At 44.7% G+C, this 15206-nt stretch overlaps 15 non-coding genes and 4 pseudogenes across 15 annotated transcripts; all 19 read right to left on the reverse strand.

Moving 5' to 3' along the window:
* Positions 1 to 307: 307 nt before the first annotated feature.
* On the reverse strand, positions 308 to 425 carry LOC142536558 (5S ribosomal RNA). Its single transcript, XR_012818341.1, has one exon. It is a non-coding gene; the product is annotated as a 5S ribosomal RNA (ribosomal RNA).
* Positions 426 to 1097: 672 nt separating this feature from the next.
* Positions 1098 to 1213, reverse strand: LOC142536573 (5S ribosomal RNA; annotated as a pseudogene).
* Positions 1214 to 1902: 689 nt separating this feature from the next.
* Positions 1903 to 2020, reverse strand: LOC142536568 (5S ribosomal RNA). The gene has a single exon (XR_012818350.1). It is a non-coding gene; the product is annotated as a 5S ribosomal RNA (ribosomal RNA).
* A 681-nt stretch (positions 2021 to 2701) lies between these two features.
* LOC142536571 (5S ribosomal RNA) lies at positions 2702 to 2818 on the reverse strand (annotated as a pseudogene).
* Positions 2819 to 3500: 682 nt separating this feature from the next.
* Positions 3501 to 3620, reverse strand: LOC142536560 (5S ribosomal RNA). Its single transcript, XR_012818343.1, has one exon. It is a non-coding gene; the product is annotated as a 5S ribosomal RNA (ribosomal RNA).
* Positions 3621 to 4303: 683 nt separating this feature from the next.
* Positions 4304 to 4422, reverse strand: LOC142536566 (5S ribosomal RNA). The gene has a single exon (XR_012818348.1). It is a non-coding gene; the product is annotated as a 5S ribosomal RNA (ribosomal RNA).
* A 682-nt stretch (positions 4423 to 5104) lies between these two features.
* On the reverse strand, positions 5105 to 5221 carry LOC142536570 (5S ribosomal RNA; annotated as a pseudogene).
* A 681-nt stretch (positions 5222 to 5902) lies between these two features.
* LOC142536574 (5S ribosomal RNA) lies at positions 5903 to 6021 on the reverse strand. The gene has a single exon (XR_012818352.1). It is a non-coding gene; the product is annotated as a 5S ribosomal RNA (ribosomal RNA).
* Positions 6022 to 6702: 681 nt separating this feature from the next.
* On the reverse strand, positions 6703 to 6821 carry LOC142536559 (5S ribosomal RNA). The gene has a single exon (XR_012818342.1). It is a non-coding gene; the product is annotated as a 5S ribosomal RNA (ribosomal RNA).
* Positions 6822 to 7503: 682 nt separating this feature from the next.
* Positions 7504 to 7622, reverse strand: LOC142536561 (5S ribosomal RNA). Its single transcript, XR_012818344.1, has one exon. It is a non-coding gene; the product is annotated as a 5S ribosomal RNA (ribosomal RNA).
* A 680-nt stretch (positions 7623 to 8302) lies between these two features.
* On the reverse strand, positions 8303 to 8421 carry LOC142536557 (5S ribosomal RNA). The gene has a single exon (XR_012818340.1). It is a non-coding gene; the product is annotated as a 5S ribosomal RNA (ribosomal RNA).
* A 683-nt stretch (positions 8422 to 9104) lies between these two features.
* LOC142536576 (5S ribosomal RNA) lies at positions 9105 to 9223 on the reverse strand. The gene has a single exon (XR_012818354.1). It is a non-coding gene; the product is annotated as a 5S ribosomal RNA (ribosomal RNA).
* A 685-nt stretch (positions 9224 to 9908) lies between these two features.
* LOC142536562 (5S ribosomal RNA) lies at positions 9909 to 10027 on the reverse strand. Its single transcript, XR_012818345.1, has one exon. It is a non-coding gene; the product is annotated as a 5S ribosomal RNA (ribosomal RNA).
* Positions 10028 to 10709: 682 nt separating this feature from the next.
* LOC142536563 (5S ribosomal RNA) lies at positions 10710 to 10828 on the reverse strand. Its single transcript, XR_012818346.1, has one exon. It is a non-coding gene; the product is annotated as a 5S ribosomal RNA (ribosomal RNA).
* A 680-nt stretch (positions 10829 to 11508) lies between these two features.
* LOC142536569 (5S ribosomal RNA) lies at positions 11509 to 11627 on the reverse strand. Its single transcript, XR_012818351.1, has one exon. It is a non-coding gene; the product is annotated as a 5S ribosomal RNA (ribosomal RNA).
* A 680-nt stretch (positions 11628 to 12307) lies between these two features.
* On the reverse strand, positions 12308 to 12426 carry LOC142536567 (5S ribosomal RNA). The gene has a single exon (XR_012818349.1). It is a non-coding gene; the product is annotated as a 5S ribosomal RNA (ribosomal RNA).
* Positions 12427 to 13108: 682 nt separating this feature from the next.
* LOC142536565 (5S ribosomal RNA) lies at positions 13109 to 13227 on the reverse strand. Its single transcript, XR_012818347.1, has one exon. It is a non-coding gene; the product is annotated as a 5S ribosomal RNA (ribosomal RNA).
* A 682-nt stretch (positions 13228 to 13909) lies between these two features.
* On the reverse strand, positions 13910 to 14027 carry LOC142536575 (5S ribosomal RNA). The gene has a single exon (XR_012818353.1). It is a non-coding gene; the product is annotated as a 5S ribosomal RNA (ribosomal RNA).
* Positions 14028 to 14708: 681 nt separating this feature from the next.
* LOC142536572 (5S ribosomal RNA) lies at positions 14709 to 14829 on the reverse strand (annotated as a pseudogene).
* Between the last annotated feature and the right edge of the window lie 377 nt (positions 14830 to 15206).

Here is a 15206-nt window from a genome sequence, read left to right on the forward strand (position 1 = left end):
GAACCGGAATCGAATTTCGAACTTCCTAAGCGGATTTCTCGAGGAAACGAAAGCTTAACAGAAGCGGTAAATCGCAAATTAGAGGGTCTTAGAGAAGGAATTCGGCTAAAATCTCGTCAGCTCATTGCGTAGTATGAGTCTCGTCCGTTTGCCCGTTTACAATCAAATTAGCCTACAATTTTGTCCAAATCCGGCAGTGCCCGAGCTACTTTCATTTCACATGTCTTATCTGGTCCCGATCGAGATTCAGATGATTTGAGCCGAAAATCGTCTGTCAACAAGTAATCAAAAATAGAAAAACACGAAAAGGGTGCAACACGAGGACTTCCCAGGGGGTCACCCATCCTAGTACTGCTCTCGCCCAAGCAGCTTAACTTCGGAGTTCTGATGGGATCCGGTGCATTAGTGCTGGTATGATCGCACCCGACATTGAGTGGGATGTTTATTCTTATATCCCTCGAGTACGTGTGGAGCGGGCGGCGATGGACAACACGCGGCACTGCTCTCGCCCAATCATAACCATGAAGTTAAGCGTTCTGGCGGATGGCAGAGGTAGGATGGGTGACCTCCCTGGGAAGACCTCGTGTCGCGACCGTTTACGTAAATTATGGATAAAACAGTCGAAATAATGTTTTTAATGAGTTAACCGTCTCGGAGTAATCTGCGTCATACCCTTCCGCACAGAACCGGCTCACGACAACAAAAATCGATAAATGTTCCCAGAAAATAGAAAAAAAAATAAGAAGAAGGAAATAACGAATGTAAAGCTATTATTATGCCTGGGATACGATAAAATGGAACCGGAATCGAATTTCGAACTTCCTAAGCGGATTTCTGAGGAAACGAAAGCTTAACAGAAGCGTTAAATCGCAAATTAGAGGGTCTATAGAGAAGGAATTCGGCTAAATCTCGTCAGCTCATTGCGTAATATGCGTCTCGCCGTTTGCCAGTTACAATCAAATTAGCTACAATTTTGTCCAAATCCGGCAGGTGCCCGAGCTACTTTATTTCACATGTCTTATCTGTCCAGATCGAATCAGATGATGTGAGCCGAAAATCGTTTATCAACAAGTAATCAAAAATAGAAAAACACGAAAAGGGTGCAACACGAGGACTTTCCAGGGGGTCACCATCCTAGTACTGCTCTCCCCAAGCAAGCTTAACTTCGTAGTTATGATGGGATCGGTGCATTAGTGCTGGTATGATCGCACCCGACATGAGTGGGAGGTTTATTCTTATATCCCTCGAGTACGTGTGGAGCGGGCGGCCGCATGGACACCACGCGGCACTGCTCTCGCCCAATCATAACCATGAAGTTAAGCGTTCTGGCGCGATGGCAGAGCTTAGGATGGGTGACCTCCCTAGGGAAGACCTCGTGTCGCGATCGGTTACGTAAATGTATGAATAAAACAGTCGCAAATAATTGTTTTTAATGAGTTAACCGTTCTCCGGAGTAATCTGGTCATACCCTTCCGCACAGAACCGGCTCAGGACAACAAAAATCGATTAATGTTCCCAGAAAATAGAAAAAAAAATAAGAAGAAGGAAATAACGAATGTAAGGCTATTATTATGCTGGGATACGATAAAATTGGAACCGGAATCGAATTCGAACTTCCTAAGCTGATTTCTCGAGGAAACGAAAGCTTAACAGAAGCGTTTAATCGCAAATTAGAGGGTCTTAGAGAAGGGAATTCGGCTAAAATCTGTCAGCTCATTGCGTAGTAATGAGTCTCGTCCGTTTGCCCGTTTACAATCAAATTAGCCCTACAATTTTGTCCAAATCCGGCAGTGCCCGAGGCTACTTTCATTTCACATGTCTTATCTGGTCCTGATCGAGATTCAGATGATTTGAGCCGAAAATCGTCTGTCAACAAGTAATCAAAAATAGAAAAACACGAAAAGGGTGCAACACGAGGACTTCCCAGGGGGTCACCCATCCTAGTATGCTCTCGCCCAAGCACGCTTACCTTCGTAGTTCTGATGGGATCGGGTGCATTAGTGCTGGTATGATCGCACCCGACATTGAGTGGGATGTTTATTCTTATATCCCTCGAGTACGTGTGGAGCGGGCGGGCGATGGACAACACGCGGCACTGCTCTCGCCCAATCATAACCATGAAGTTAAGCGTTCTGGCGCGATGGCAGAGGTAGGATGGGTGACCTCCCTGGAAGACCTCGTGTCGCGACCGTTTACGTAAATTATGGATAAAACAGTCGAAATAATTGTTTTTAATGAGTTAACCGTCTCGGAGTAATCTGCGTCATACCCTTCCGCACAGAACCGGCTCACGACAACAAATATCGATAAATGTTCCCAGAAAATAGAAAAAAATAAGAAGAAGGAAATAACGAATGTAAAGCTATTATTATGCCTGGGATACGATAAAATGGAACCGGAATCGAATTTCGAACTTCCTAAGCGGATTTCATGATGAAACGAAAGCTTAACAGAAGCGTTAAATCGCAAATTAGAGGGTCTTAGAGAAGGAATTCGGCTAAAATCTCGTCAGCTCATTGCGTAATAATGAGTCTCGTCCGTTTGCCCGTTTACAATCAAATTAGCCTACAATTTTGTCCAAATCCGGCAGTGCCCGAGCTACTTTCATTTCACATGTCTTATCTGGTCCTCGATCGAGATTCAGATGATTTGAGCCGAAAATCGTCTATCAACAAGTAATCAAAAATAGAAAAACACGAAAAGGGTGCAACACGAGGACTTCCCAGGGGGTCACCATCCTAGTACTGCTCTCACCCAAGCAAGCTTAACTTCGTAGTTCTGATGGGATCCGGTGCATTAGTGCTGTATGATCGCACCCGACATTGAGTGGGATGTTTATTCTTATATCCCTCGAGTACGTGTGGAGCGGGCGGCGATGGACAACACGCGGCACTGCTCTCGCCCAATCATAACCATGAAGTTAAGCGTTCTGGCGCGATGGCAGAGCTAGGATGGGTGACCTCCCTAGGGAAGACCTCGTGTCGCGACCGGTTTACGTAAATTATGATAAAACAGTCGAAATAATTGTTTTTAATGAGTTAACCGTCTCGGAGTAATCTGCGTCATACCCTTCCGCACAGAACCGGCTCACGGACAACAAAAATCGATAATGTTCCCAGAAAATAGAAAAAAAATAAGAAGAAGGAAAATAACGAATGTAAAGCTATTATTATGCCTGGGATACGATAAAATGGAACCGGAATCGAATTCGAACTTCCTAAGCGGATTTCTCGAGGAAACGAAAGCTTAACAGAAGCGTTTAATCGCAAATTAGAGGGTCTTAAGAGAAGGAATTCGGCTAAAATCTCGTCAGCTCATTGCGTAGTAATGAGTCTCGTCCGTTTGCCCGTTTACAATCAAATAGCCTACAATTTTGTCCAAATCCGGCAGTGCCCGAGCTACTTTCATTTCACATGTCTTATCTGGTCCCGATCGAGATTCAGATGATTTGAGCCGAAAATCGTCTATCAACAAGTAATCAAAAATAGAAAAACACGAAAAGGGTGCAACACGAGGACTTCCCAGGGGGTCACCCATCCTAGTACTGCTCTCGACCCAAGCACGCTTAACTTCGTAGTTCTGATGGGATCCGGTGCATTAGTGCTGGTATGATCGCACCCGACATTGAGTGGGATGTTTATTCTTATATCCCTCGAGTACGTGTGGAGCGGGCGGCGATGGACAACACGCGGCACTGCTCTCGCCCAATCATAACCATGAAGTTAAGCGTTCTGGCGCGATGGCAGAGGTAGGATGGGTGACCTCCCTGGGAAGACCTCGTGTCGCGACCGTTTACGTAAATTATGGATAAAACAGTCGAAATAATTGTTTTTAATGAGTTAACCGTCTCCGGAGTAATCTGCGTCATACCCTTCCGCACAGAACCGGCTCACGACAACAAATATCGATAAATGTTCCCAGAAAATAGAAAAAAAATAAGAAGAAGGAAATAACGAATGTAAAGCTATTATTATGCCTGGGATACGATAAAATGGAACCGGAATCGAATTTCGAACTTCCTAAGCGGATTTCATGATGAAACGAAAGCTTAACAGAAGCGTTAAATCGCAAATTAGAGGGTCTTAGAGAAGGAATTCGGCTAAAATCTCGTCAGCTCATTGCGTAATAATGAGTCTCGTCCGTTTGCCCGTTTACAATCAAATTAGCCTACAATTTTGTCCAAATCCGGCAGTGCCCGAGCTACTTTCATTTCACATGTCTTATCTGGTCCCGATCGAGATTCAGATGATTTGAGCCGAAAATCGTCTATCAACAAGTAATCAAAAATAGAAAAACACGAAAATGGTTGCAACACGAGGACTTTTCAGGGGGTCACCCATCCTAGTACTGCTCTCACCCAAGCACGTTTAACTTCGGAGTTCTAATGGGATCCGGTGCATTAGTGCTGGTATGATCGCACCCGACATTGAGTGGGATGTTTATTCTTATATCCCTCGAGTACGTGTGAAGCGGGCGGCGATAAACAACACGCGGCACTGCTCTCGCCCAATCATAACCATGAAGTTAAGCGTTCTGGCGCGATGGCAGAGCTAGGATGGGTGACCTCCCTGGGAAGACCTCGTGTCGCGATCCGTTTACGTAAATTATGGAATAAAACAGTCGAAATAATTGTTTTTAATGAGTTAACCGTCTCCGGAGTAATCTGCGTCATACCCTTCCGCACAGAACCGGCTCACGGACAACAAATATCGATAATGTTCCCAGAAAATAGAAAAAAAATAAGAAGAAGGAAATAACGAATGTAAAGCTATTATTATGCCTGGGATACGATAAAATGGAACCGGAATCGAATTTCGAACTTCCTAAGCGGATTTCATGATGAAACGAAGCTTAACAGAAGCGTTTAAATCGCAAATTAGAGGGTCTTAGAGAAGGAATTCGGCTAAAATCTCGTCAGCTCATTGCGTAATAATGAGTCTCGTCCGTTTGCCGTTTACAATCAAATTAGCCTACAATTTTGTCCAAATCCGGCAGTGCCCGAGCTACTTTCATTTCACATGTCTTATCTGGTCCGATCGAGATTCAGATGATTTGAGCCGAAAATCGTCTATCAACAAGTAATCAAAAATAGAAAAACACGAAAAGGGTGCAACACGAGGACTTCCAGGGGGTCACCATCCTAGTACTGCTCTCACCCAAGCAAGCTTAACTTCGTAGTTCTGATGGGATCCGGTGCATTAGTGCTGGTATGATCGCACCCGACATTGAGTGGGATGTTTATTCTTATATCCCTCGAGTACGTGTGGAGCGGGCGGCGATGGACAACACGCGGCACTGCTCTCGCCCAATCATAACCATGAAGTTAAGCGTTCTGGCGCGATGGCAGAGGTAGGATGGGTGACCTCCCTAGGAAGACCTCGTGTCGCGACCGTTTACGTAAATTATGGATAAAACAGTCGAAATAATTGTTTTTAATGAGTTAACCGTCTCCGGAGTAATCTGCGTCATACCCTTCCGCACAGAACCGGCTCACGGACAACAAATATCGATAATGTTCCCAGAAAATAGAAAAAAAATAAGAAGAAGGAAATAACGAATGTAAAGCTATTATTATGCCTGGGATACGATAAAATGGAACCGGAATCGAATTTCGAACTTCCTAAGCGGATTTCATGATGAAACGAAAGCTTAACAGAAGCGTTTAAATCGCAAATTAGAGGGTCTTAGAGAAGGAATTCGGCTAAAATCTCGTCAGCTCATTGCGTAGTAATGAGTCTCGTCCGTTTGCCCGTTTACAATCAAATTAGCCTACAATTTTGTCCAAATCCGGCAGTGCCGAGCTACTTTCATTTCACATGTCTTATCTGGTCCGATCGAGATTCAGATGATTTGAGCCGAAAATCGTCTATCAACAAGTAATCAAAAATAGAAAAACACGAAAAGGGTGCAACACGAGGACTTCCCAGGGGGTCACCCATCCTAGTACTGCTCTCGCCCAAGCACGCTTAACTTCGTAGTTCTGATGGGATCCGGTGCATTAGTGCCGGTATGATCGCACCCGACATTGAGTGGGATGTTTATTCTTATATCCCTCGAGTACGTGTGGAGCGGGCGGCGATGGACAACACGCGGCACTGCTCTCGCCCAATCATAACCATGAAGTTAAGCGTTCTGGCGCGATGGCAGAGGTAGGATGGGTGACCTCCCTGGGAAGACCTCGTGTCGCGACCGTTTACGTAAATTATGGATAAAACAGTCGAAATAATTGTTTTTAATGAGTTAACCGTCTCCGGAGTAATCTGCGTCATACCCTTCCGCACAGAACCGGCTCACGACAACAAATATCGATAATGTTCCCAGAAAATAGAAAAAAAATAAGAAGAAGGAAATAACGAATGTAAAGCTATTATTATGCCTGGGATACGATAAAATGGAACCGGAATCGAATTTCGAACTTCCTAAGCGGATTTCATGATGAAACGAAAGCTTAACAGAAGCGTTAAATCGCAAATTAGAGGGTCTTAGAGAAGGAATTCGGCTAAAATCTCGTCAGCTCATTGCGTAATAATGAGTCTCGTCCGTTTGCCCGTTTACAATCAAATTAGCCTACAATTTTGTCCAAATCCGGCAGTGCCCGAGCTACTTTCATTTCACATGTCTTATCTGGTCCCGATCGAGATTCAGATGATTTGAGCCGAAAATCGTCTATCAACAAGTAATCAAAAATAGAAAAACACGAAAAGGGTGCAACACGAGGACTTCCCAGGGGGTCACCCATCCTAGTACTGCTCTCGCCCAAGCAAGCTTAACTTCGTAGTTCTGATGGGATCCGGTGCATTAGTGCTGGTATGATCGCACCCGACATTGAGTGGGATGTTTATTCTTATATCCCTCGAGTACGTGTGGAGCGGGCGGCGATGGACAACACGCGGCACTGCTCTCGCCCAATCATAACCATGAAGTTAAGCGTTCTGGCGCGATGGCAGAGGTAGGATGGGTGACCTCCCTGGGAAGACTCTCGTGTCGCGACCGTTTACGTAAATTATGGATAAAACAGTCGAAATAATTGTTTTTAATGAGTTAACCGTCTCCGGAGTAATCTGCGTCATACCCTTCCGCACAGAACCGGCTCACGACAACAAATATCGATAAATGTTCCCAGAAAATAGAAAAAAATAAGAAGAAGGAAATAACGAATGTAAAGCTATTATTATGCCTGGGATACGATAAAATGGAACCGGAATCGAATTTCGAACTTCCTAAGCGGATTTCATGATGAAACGAAAGCTTAACAGAAGCGTTAAATCGCAAATTAGAGGGTCTTAGAGAAGGAATTCGGCTAAAATCTCGTCAGCTCATTGCGTAATAATGAGTCTCGTCCGTTTGCCCGTTTACAATCAAATTAGCCTACAATTTTGTCCAAATCCGGCAGTGCCCGAGCTACTTTCATTTCACATGTCTTATCTGGTCCCGATCGAGATTCAGATGATTTGAGCCGAAAATCGTCTATCAACAAGTAATCAAAAATAGAAAAACACGAAAAGGGTGCAACACGAGGACTTCCCAGGGGGTCACCCATCCTAGTACTGCTCTCACCCAAGCAAGCTTAACTTCGTAGTTCTGATGGGATCCGGTGCATTAGTGCTGGTATGATCGCACCCGACATTGAGTGGGATGTTTATTCTTATATCCCTCGAGTACGTGTGGAGCGGGCGGCGATGGACAACACGCGGCACTGCTCTCGCCCAATCATAACCATGAAGTTAAGCGTTCTGGCGCGATGGCAGAGGTAGGATGGGTGACCTCCCTGGGAAGACCTCGTGTCGCGACCGTTTACGTAAATTATGGATAAAACAGTCGAAATAATTGTTTTTAATGAGTTAACCGTCTCCGGAGTAATCTGCGTCATACCCTTCCGCACAGAACCGGCTCACGACAACAAATATCGATAATGTTCCCAGAAAATAGAAAAAAAATAAGAAGAAGGAAATAACGAATGTAAAGCTATTATTATGCCTGGGATACGATAAAATGGAACCGGAATCGAATTTCGAACTTCCTAAGCGGATTTCTGAAGAAACGAAAGCTTAACAGAAGCGTTAAATCGCAAATTAGAGGGTCTTAGAGAAGGAATTCGGCTAAAATCTCGTCAGCTCATTGCGTAGTAATGAGTCTCGTCCGTTTGCCCGTTTACAATCAAATTAGCCTACAATTTTGTCCAAATCCGGCAGTGCCCGAGCTACTTTCATTTCACATGTCTTATCTGGTCCCGATCGAGATTCAGATGATTTGAGCCGAAAATCGTCTATCAACAAGTAATCAAAAATAGAAAAACACGAAAAGGGTGCAACACGAGGACTTCCCAGGGGGTCACCCATCCTAGTACTGCTCTCGCCCAAGCACGCTTAACTTCGTAGTTCTGATGGGATCCGGTGCATTAGTGCTGGTATGATCGCACCCGACATTGAGTGGGATGTTTATTCTTATATCCCTCGAGTACGTGTGGAGCGGGCGGCGATGGACAACACGCGGCACTGCTCTCGCCCAATCATAACCATGAAGTTAAGCGTTCTGGCGCGATGGCAGAGGCTAGGATGGGTGACCTCCCTGGGAAGACCTCGTGTCGCGACCGTTTACGTAAATTATGGAATAAAACAGTCGAAATAATTGTTTTTAATGAGTTAACCGTCTCCGGAGTAATCTGCGTCATACCCTTCCGCACAGAACCGGCTCACGACAACAAAATCGATAATGTTCCCAGAAAATAGAAAAAAAATAAGAAGAAGGAAATAACGAATGTAAAGCTATTATTATGCCTGGGATACGATAAAATGGAACCGGAATCGAATTTCGAACTTCCTAAGCGGATTTCATGATGAAACGAAAGCTTAACAGAAGCGTTAAATCGCAAATTAGAGGGTCTTAGAGAAGGAATTCGGCTAAAATCTCGTCAGCTCATTGCGTAGTAATGAGTCTCGTCCGTTTGCCCGTTTACAATCAAATTAGCCTACAATTTTGTCCAAATCCGGCAGTGCCCGAGCTACTTTCATTTCACATGTCTTATCTGGTCTCGATCGAGATTCAGATGATTTGAGCCGAAAATCGTCTGTCAACAAGTAATCAAAAATAGAAAAACACGAAAAGGGTTGCAACACGAGGACTTCCCAGGGGGTCACCCATCCTAGTACTGCTCTCGCCCAAGCACGCTTAACTTCGTAGTTCTGATGGGATCCGGTGCATTAGTGCTGGTATGATCGCACCCGACATTGAGTGGGATGTTTATTCTTATATCCCTCGAGTACGTGTGGAGCGGGCGGCGATGGACAACACGCGGCACTGCTCTCGCCCAATCATAACCATGAAGTTAAGCGTTCTGGCGCGATGGCAGAGCTAGGATGGGTGACCTCCCTGGGAAGACCTCGTGTCGCGACCGTTTACGTAAATTATGGAATAAAACAGTCGAAATAATTGTTTTTAATGAGTTAACCGTCTCCGGAGTAATCTGCGTCATACCCTTCCGCACAGAACCGGCTCACGACAACAAATATCGATAAATGTTCCCAGAAAATAGAAAAAAAATAAGAAGAAGGAAATAACGAATGTAAAGCTATTATTATGCCTGGGATACGATAAAATGGAACCGGAATCGAATTTCGAACTTCCTAAGCGGATTTCATCGATGAAACGAAAGCTTAACAGAAGCGTTAAATCGCAAATTAGAGGGTCTTAGAGAAGGAATTCGGCTAAAATCTCGTCAGCTCATTGCGTAAGTAATGAGTCTCGTCCGTTTGCCCGTTTACAATCAAATTAGCCTACAATTTTGTCCAAATCCGGCAGTGCCCGAGCTACTTTCATTTCACATGTCTTATCTGGTCCCGATCGAGATTCAGATGATTTGAGCCGAAAATCGTCTATCAACAAGTAATCAAAAATAGAAAAACACGAAAAGGGTGCAACACGAGGACTTCCCAGGGGGTCACCCATCCTAGTACTGCTCTCACCCAAGCAAGCTTAACTTCGTAGTTCTGATGGGATCCGGTGCATTAGTGCTGGTATGATCGCACCCGACATTGAGTGGGATGTTTATTCTTATATCCCTCGAGTACGTGTGGAGCGGGCGGCGATGGACAACACGCGGCACTGCTCTCGCCCAATCATAACCATGAAGTTAAGCGTTCTGGCGCGATGGCAGAGGTAGGATGGGTGACCTCCCTGGGAAGACCTCGTGTCGCGACCGTTTACGTAAATTATGGATAAAACAGTCGAAATAATTGTTTTTAATGAGTTAACCGTCTCCGGAGTAATCTGCGTCATACCCTTCCGCACAGAACCGGCTCACGACAACAAATATCGATAAATGTTCCCAGAAAATAGAAAAAAAATAAGAAGAAGGAAATAACGAATGTAAAGCTATTATTATGCCTGGGATACGATAAAATGGAACCGGAATCGAATTTCGAACTTCCTAAGCGGATTTCATGATGAAACGAAAGCTTAACAGAAGCGTTAAATCGCAAATTAGAGGGTCTTAGAGAAGGAATTCGGCTAAAATCTCGTCAGCTCATTGCGTAATAATGAGTCTCGTCCGTTTGCCCGTTTACAATCAAATTAGCCTACAATTTTGTCCAAATCCGGCAGTGCCCGAGCTACTTTCATTTCACATGTCTTATCTGGTCCCGATCGAGATTCAGATGATTTGAGCCGAAAATCGTCTATCAACAAGTAATCAAAAATAGAAAAACACGAAAAGGGTGCAACACGAGGACTTCCCAGGGGGTCACCCATCCTAGTACTGCTCTCACCCAAGCAAGCTTAACTTCGTAGTTCTGATGGGATCCGGTGCATTAGTGCTGGTATGATCGCACCCGACATTGAGTGGGATGTTTATTCTTATATCCCTCGAGTACGTGTGGAGCGGGCGGCGATGGACAACACGCGGCACTGCTCTCGCCCAATCATAACCATGAAGTTAAGCGTTCTGGCGCGATGGCAGAGCTAGGATGGGTGACCTCCCTGGGAAGACCTCGTGTCGCGACCGTTTACGTAAATTATGGATAAAACAGTCGAAATAATTGTTTTTAATGAGTTAACCGTCTCCGGAGTAATCTGCGTCATACCCTTCCGCACAGAACCGGCTCACGACAACAAAAATCGATAATGTTCCCAGAAAATAGAAAAAAAATAAGAAGAAGGAAATAACGAATGTAAAGCTATTATTATGCCTGGGATACGATAAAATGGAACCGGAATCGAATTTCGAACTTCCTAAGCGGATTTCTCGATGAAACGAAAGCTTAACAGAAGCGGTAATCGCAAATTAGAGGGTCTTAGAGAAGGAATTCGGCTAAAATCTCGTCAGCTCATTGCGTAATAATGAGTCTCGTCCGTTTGCCCGTTTACAATCAAATTAGCCTACAATTTTGTCCAAATCCGGCAGTGCCCGAGCTACTTTCATTTCACATGTCTTATCTGGTCCCGATCGAGATTCAGATGATTTGAGCCGAAAATCGTCTATCAACAAGTAATCAAAAATAGAAAAACACGAAAAGGGTGCAACACGAGGACTTCCCAGGGGGTCACCCATCCTAGTACTGCTCTCGCCCAAGCACGCTTAACTTCGTAGTTCTGATGGGATCCGGTGCATTAGTGCTGGTATGATCGCACCCGACATTGAGTGGGATGTTTATTCTTATATCCCTCGAGTACGTGTGGAGCGGGCGGCGATGGACAACACGCGGCACTGCTCTCGCCCAATCATAACCATGAAGTTAAGCGTTCTGGCGCGATGGCAGAGGTAGGATGGGTGACCTCCCTGGGAAGACCTCGTGTCGCGACCGTTTACGTAAATTATGGATAAAACAGTCGAAATAATTGTTTTTAATGAGTTAACCGTCTCCGGAGTAATCTGCGTCATACCCTTCCGCACAGAACCGGCTCACGACAACAAAATCGATAAATGTTCCCAGAAAATAGAAAAAAAATAAGAAGAAGGAAATAACGAATGTAAAGCTATTATTATGCCTGGGATACGATAAAATGGAACCGGAATCGAATTTCGAACTTCCTAAGCGGATTTCTCGAGGAAACGAAAGCTTAACAGAAGCGTTAAATCGCAAATTAGAGGGTCTTAGAGAAGGAATTCGGCTAAAATCTCGTCAGCTCATTGCGTAGTAATGAGTCTCGTCCGTTTGCCCGTTTACAATCAAATTAGCCTACAATTTTGTCCAAATCCGGCAGTGCCCGAGCTACTTTCATTTCACATGTCTTATCTGGTCCGATCGAGATTCAGATGATTTGAGCCGAAAATCGTCTGTCAACAAGTAATCAAAAATAGAAAAACACGAAAAGGGTGCAACACGAGGACTTCCCAGGGGGTCACCCACCCTAGTACTGCTCTTGCCTAAGCACGCTTAACTTCATAGTTCTGATGGGATCCGGTGCATTAGTGCCGGTATGATCGCACCCGACATTGAGTGGGATGTTTATTCTTATATCCCTCGAGTACGTGTGGAGCGGGCGGCGATGGACAACACGCGGCACTGCTCTCGCCCAATCATAACCATGAAGTTAAGCGTTCTGGCGCGATGGCAGAGGTAGGATGGGTGACCTCCCTGGGAAGACCTCGTGTCGCGACCGTTTACGTAAATTATGGATAAAACAGTCGAAATAATTGTTTTTAATGAGTTAACCGTCTCCGGAGTAATCTGCGTCATACCCTTCCGCACAGAACCGGCTCACGACAACAAATATCGATAAATGTTCCCAGAAAATAGAAAAAAAATAAGAAGAAGGAAATAACGAATGTAAAGCTATTATTATGCCTGGGATACGATAAAATGGAACCGGAATCGAATTTCGAACTTCCTAAGCGGATTTCATGATGAAACGAAAGCTTAACAGAAGCGTTAAATCGCAAATTAGAGGGTCTTAGAGAAGGAATTCGGCTAAAATCTCGTCAGCTCATTGCGTAATAATGAGTCTCGTCCGTTTGCCCGTTTACAATCAAATTAGCCTACAATTTTGTCCAAATCCGGCAGTGCCCGAGCTACTTTCATTTCACATGTCTTATCTGGTCCCGATCGAGATTCAGATGATTTGAGCCGAAAATCGTCTATCAACAAGTAATCAAAAATAGAAAAACACGAAAAGGGTGCAACACGAGGACTTCCCAGGGGGTCACCCATCCTAGTACTGCTCTCACCCAAGCAAGCTTAACTTCGTAGTTCTGATGGGATCCGGTGCATTAGTGCTGGTATGATCGCACCCGACATTGAGTGGGATGTTATTCTTATATCCCTCGAGTACGTGTGGAGCGGGCGGCGATGGACAACACGCGGCACTGCTCTCGCCCAATCATAACCATGAAGTTAAGCGTTCTGGCGCGATGGCAGAGCTAGGATGGGTGACCTCCCTAGGAAGACCTCGTGTCGCGACCGGTTACGTAAATTATGAATAAAACAGTCGAAATAATTGTTTTTAATGAGTTAACCGTCTCCGGAGTAATCTGCGTCATACCCTTCCGCACAGAACCGGCTCAGGACAACAAAAATCGATTAATGTTCCCAGAAAATAGAAAAAAAATAAGAAGAAGGAAATAACGAATGTAAGGCTATTATTATGCCTGGGATACGATAAAATGGAACCGGAATCGAATTTCGAACTTCCTAAGCGGATTTCTCGAGGAAACGAAAGCTTAACAGAAGCGTTTAATCGCAAATTAGAGGGTCTTAGAGAAGGAATTCGGCTAAAATCTCGTCAGCTCATTGCGTAGTAATGAGTCTCGTCCGTTTGCCCGTTTACAATCAAATTAGCCTACAATTTTGTCCAAATCCGGCAGTGCCCGAGCTACTTTCATTTCACATGTCTTATCTGGTCTCGATCGAGATTCAGATGATTTGAGCCGAAAATCGTCTGTCAACAAGTAATCAAAAATAGAAAAACACGAAAAGGGTTGCAACACGAGGACTTCCCAGGGGTCACCCATCCTAGTACTGCTCTCGCCCAAGCACGCTTAACTTCGGAGTTCTGATGGGATCCGGTGCATTAGTGCTGGTATGATCGCACCCGACATTGAGTGGGATGTTTATTCTTATATCCCTCGAGTACGTGTGGAGCGGGCGGCGATGGACAACACGCGGCACTGCTCTCGCCCAATCATAACCATGAAGTTAAGCGTTCTGGCGCGATGGCAGAGGTAGGATGGGTGACCTCCCTGGGAAGACCTCGTGTCGCGACCGTTTACGTAAATTATGGATAAAACAGTCGAAATAATTGTTTTTAATGAGTTAACCGTCTCCGGAGTAATCTGCGTCATACCCTTCCGCACAGAACCGGCTCACGACAACAAATATCGATAAATGTTCCCAGAAAATAGAAAAAAATAAGAAGAAGGAAATAACGAATGTAAAGCTATTATTATGCCTGGGATACGATAAAATGGAACCGGAATCGAATTTCGAACTTCCTAAGCGGATTTCATGATGAAACGAAAGCTTAACAGAAGCGTTAAATCGCAAATTAGAGGGTCTTAGAGAAGGAATTCGGCTAAAATCTCGTCAGCTCATTGCGTAATAATGAGTCTCGTCCGTTTGCCCGTTTACAATCAAATTAGCCTACAATTTTGTCCAAATCCGGCAGTGCCCGAGCTACTTTCATTTCACATGTCTTATCTGGTCCCGATCGAGATTCAGATGATTTGAGCCGAAAATCGTCTATCAACAAGTAATCAAAAATAGAAAAACACGAAAAGGGTGCAACACGAGGACTTCCCAGGGGTACCGCATCCTAGTACTGCTCTCACCCAAAGCAAGCTTAACTTCGTAGTTCTGATGGGATCCGGTGTGCATTAGTGCCGGTATGATCGCACCGACATTGAGTGGGATGTTATTCTATATCCCTCGAGTTACGTGTGGACCGCGGGCGGCGATGGACAACACGCGGCACTGCTCGCCCAATCATAACATGAAGTTAAGCGTTCTGCGCGATGGCAGAGCGGATGGGGTGACCTCCCTGGGAAGACCTCGTGTCGCGACCGTTACGTAAATTATGAATAAAAAACAGTCGAAATAATTGTTTTTAATGAGTAACCGCTCCGAGTAATCTGCGTCATACCTTCCGCACAGAACGGCTCAGGACAACAAAATCGATAAATGTTCCCAGAAAATAGAAAAAAAATAAAAGAAGGAAGAAAAACGAATGTAAGCTATATTATGCCTGGGATAGATAAAATGGAAACCGGAAATCGA

The sequence above is a fragment of the Primulina tabacum genome, unplaced genomic scaffold (assembly GCF_025594145.1).
Source record: "Primulina tabacum isolate GXHZ01 unplaced genomic scaffold, ASM2559414v2 Contig1378, whole genome shotgun sequence".
Classification (NCBI taxonomy): Eukaryota; Viridiplantae; Streptophyta; class Magnoliopsida; order Lamiales; family Gesneriaceae; genus Primulina; species Primulina tabacum.